This window comes from Merops nubicus, unplaced genomic scaffold (genome assembly GCF_000691845.1).
Source record: "Merops nubicus isolate BGI_N331 unplaced genomic scaffold, ASM69184v1 scaffold16859, whole genome shotgun sequence".
In the NCBI taxonomy this organism is placed as follows: Eukaryota; Metazoa; Chordata; class Aves; order Coraciiformes; family Meropidae; genus Merops; species Merops nubicus.
The window spans coordinates 102,080-106,193 of NW_008630404.1; positions in this window are offsets into that span (position 1 = coordinate 102,080).

A 4,114-nucleotide genomic window follows, 5' to 3' on the forward strand; every position below is an offset into this window, starting at 1 on the left:
AAGCTTGTACACCTGTGCCTCACAGAAAGCAGCAATCTGCTCTACAGCAGGGCAGCTCCAGTAAAGCCTGTCCTGGGAAAAGACATGAGTGTAGGAAAAAAAGAAAAGCCCGAGAAAATTGTTTGGTCTCTGATCATCAGTTAGAAACAGCCAAAAGCCTAGGTCCAGCTTCCTACACCTGAGAGACACAAGACAGGTACCAACAGCCCTGCAAGGTGCTTGGAGATTTGTCTAGGCAGCCACATGCTCCGCTGGCTTCACTTCTGATCTTGATGCTGACCTGGGACACAGTTTTGGTAAAAACTAGCTCCTACCAGCTGTGATTTTTACCCATCAGAAGAGAAGGGCCCTACTGCCACGCTGGCTGTACATCCAGAGCTGTGGAGGAAAGCCACTCTGTCCAAATGCCATATTGCCACTCGGGGCTGCACAGTGTGATGGCACTTTAAACACAGCTCGGAGAACCCTTGGCTCACAGCCCCGCTACAGCTCTGCCCAGCTCCTTCTCTCTTCCACACAGCTCTGCCACTCCAAAACAGTCCCAGCCTACTGGCATCCCCTGCCCGTGACCCTCCAGATCTCCACATCAGGAAAATGATTTCCAGGCCATCAGCATCCTGATTGCATCAGTACAAAACTCCATCAAAACCTTTCCAAATATAGTCAGAGGCACAAGTCCTCCATGAAGCCAATCAAGTAAAATACACATTAGGCCACCCTGTTTTCTGTAAAGGACATTAAAAAATTAGAACAATTATCAGTTTGCAACCGATTTTTCCAAGTATCCTATCTATCCAATGAAGCATCCAATCTCCTCCCATCATCTCCCCAGCAACTTTCCAAAATAAACAGATAAACAGAGAAAATAAACTATCCTCAATATAAAATTTCAACCAGATTGGACAAATCTGGGGGCAGCTTGTAGAGACTGAGCTTGGAAGTGTTTGTCGGGGAGATTCCAGCCTTGCTTTTTAACACATGGAGACCTGGTAGCAAGCTGTCCCTTTCCCTCCTGATTCAAGATCTCAGCAAGGAAAATGCCAGGAAGTGAGAAGCGAGGGAGGAACACTACATTTCTTTTGGGGTTGGTTTGTTGTTTTTTCTTTTTTTTTTTTTTTTAATACCCCCCCTCTTAAGTTGCTGCTGTCCTCACACCATCTCACTGTCCTTACCACCTGCTTTTGGTCTCTTCTTTTTCAAGCAGCATCACCCTCTTACCCATTACTCCTGCTGGGCTGCTCATGCTTTCCTCTGCCTGTGGATCTCCCTTGCCGAGTTCAGCACAGAGCTATCTGCCTGGTCTCCCCCGAGCCAGCTCTGAGGCTGCCTTGCCAACAGACTCCCTCTGCGATCTCAGGGCAGCCCTTCACCTCCCTGAGCTCTGGGTCTCCCTCTGTAAATCGGGAAGAGCACCTCCCATGAGTGCTGGGAGAATAAAGCACTGCTAATAAGCCTGAGGCTCCTGGGTTGCCTGGGGAGGAGAATCATCTGCCTAGAGATGCCCCATAGGGGCCCAGACAGAGGAATTAGAAGGCTTGTTGCTTTCCTCCCTGCCTGCCTGTACCTGCTCTCCCCTCCAGGCCCATATTTGTGCTGCTTTTGTCACTGTGTGTGGGTCCCCTGTGCAGTGGGATGCTCTGATGGGCTCTGCAGGAGGTAGGAGTGGAAAGCTTCAAGGGAGCAGAGACAAATCCCTGGCTCCAGGTCCTTGTACCCATCCAGGGACAAAGAGGTAGGAGATGTCCCTGGTAATGTGTGTGTGGAAAGGCTGAGGTGAATGCAGGTTGTGGACCTGGGTGACTTGGACACGGTCCTAGACAGGAGCTGGGGAGGTTACTTTGGGCTGGAGGCCCACACTGACACACTCCACCCACCAGCTAGGTGCCTAGCCCTGCCTGGTGAAGGGTGGGAGCACTCCCAGGAGAGTCACCATCCAGAGGCACAGCTCTGACACTGCTGAATCTAGAGGCAGCTGAACGCTAGTGCAGAGTCCAGTTTTTAGACCACCAGATCTCAGGAAAGGGAGGCCCAGGTGTGTGCCAGGCCTTGGTGCCTATCTCAAAAGTGAGGTTAGCCCGTTCCCACCTGCCTAGTCTCCCCCACCTTCTCTGTCTCCCAAGGAGTTCTTTGCAGCAGCAAATCTCGCTTCTATTTGTAGCCAGGTTTCCTTAGGAAGCCAGGCATATGAAATCACTGTTTCCATGTCGGTTTGTCTGTTCACATCGCTCCCTCCTTCCCAATTTCAGCTGAAATCACCAGAGGGAGAGAGATAGCAGAGAACCATGTTCCTGTCAGCTTCCTGAAAACAGCCAGGACATACTGCTCGACTGCTCGCTCACACCCTTGGCAAGGGAAAGACTGGTCAGTGAGCTCAACCCATGCGGGATCCCAGAGTCCCACCAGCTCAGCACACTGAGCACCCTGCAGCAGACCCAGGAGCTGCACAGCTGCGGGCATCGATGTCCACGAGCTGGAAGCACATGCAGATCACAGCACCCTGAACTTGAAGAGAGCTCCAGGTTGTTCACTGTACCGACCGCAAGGAGGGCCAGCAGTGCACACCATTTGAGCTATCTGTGACCAGCCTGTTGGTTGGTTGTCCAGTGATGCTCATGCCTTGGAAGACACTGGGTTTTATTTCAGGATCTGAATTTCATTATGATGCTGTAGAGCAGTGGCTTTTCCCTAGTAAGCCAGCAGGACTGTATTCCCCCCCCCCCCAACACAGCAGAACACCAAATTCTGTCCTAGGCGCAATGCCAGAAAATTGCAACCCTGACAGCCCTGAGCAGAGGAACAGGCAGAGAAATGGCTATGCCTACAAGGCGTCATGCAAGGTGGTGTGGAGACTCCCAAAAGCAAGGACATGAGCCAAGCTCATGCCGGGCTGTGTACAGCAGTGCCAGGAGACCAAACCAGGTGCAGGCTAGGCAGCTCCTGGACAGGGAATATTCAAGTCTTAGGAGCAATTCGCAATGATAAGATCACAAAATGCTTAGTTAAAATGGGGAGAGAAAAACAAGCAGTTTCATCAGCTTAAAACTGTGCTACTAGGTCTTGGCATTCAGGGATGTTAGGCATAAGAAGTACATCCAACCTCCCCAATCATCTTGAACACAAACCCTGGTACAGAGGAAGCTTTGAGTAACATGGCTCCCCAGCACTGGCTTAGCAGTTGTTTATTGCCTCCAGAGAAACAGAGCTGGCGGGTTATAAGAGGAGTCATCAACTTTCTTGGGAAGACAGCAGTGGGGGCTCACGTCTTGGCTGGTAAGTTACGGCTCTAGAGATATGAGATTATTTCCCTATTTGGGCTCAATGCCTCTGCTGGAAAAGGGGCAAAGCTGCAATTGAAGAGCCAATTTGAAGGAAAAAGGGAGAAAGAAACCCTTATCAGAGGCACCCAAGGGAACACAAACGTCTTCCTCTGGTGATGTCCACTGCCCCAGCCAAAGCCATAAAGCACAACTCTTTTTTTCTCCGCCACCATCATCACATCAACGTGCAAGTGTCCCGCCTTCTCTCTTCTAAATAAAAGTGCACCTCTTCTCTTTGTGGTGCTGAGAAAAAGCACATGAATGCCCAGGCAGGTGTCGGGAGAGCGCACAGAGAACCCCAGTCTCTCTCAGCCCCCCTTTTCATTGGCTGATTCGTGGATTTCCAGCATTTGGGACTGGAGGAACAGCTTCCTGTGAAGCGCAAGCAAAGAGGAGCCCTGAAATCAAACACTCGCATCCACATGCCTGTGACCTTGTGGTTTTACTACAGCTTTCATTTTTAGACTCCAGTTCTCTCTAGCGCTTGCTGCATTTCTACAACATTTTGTCAGTTTGCTTTCACCCTGGAGACAGAGCCGAGTGTGGGGTTGCTTAGCATGGCTTGGCAGGGAGGGAAGCAACAAGGCTATGATTAAAGAATTAAACTCGAGATGACGGAAGAGCCCCAGCCATGCTTCCACCTAGACAAAGCCTACGTGATAAGCGCTGCTTAATGCCACCCTTAATACTATACGCTGATCGAGACGAAAACGGGAATTTCATCGGGGCTGCAGGTGCCTCCTACCCCTCGCCTCGGAAACCGCTTCGAGGCAGAAATCCCCGGGGCTGGAGGCGAG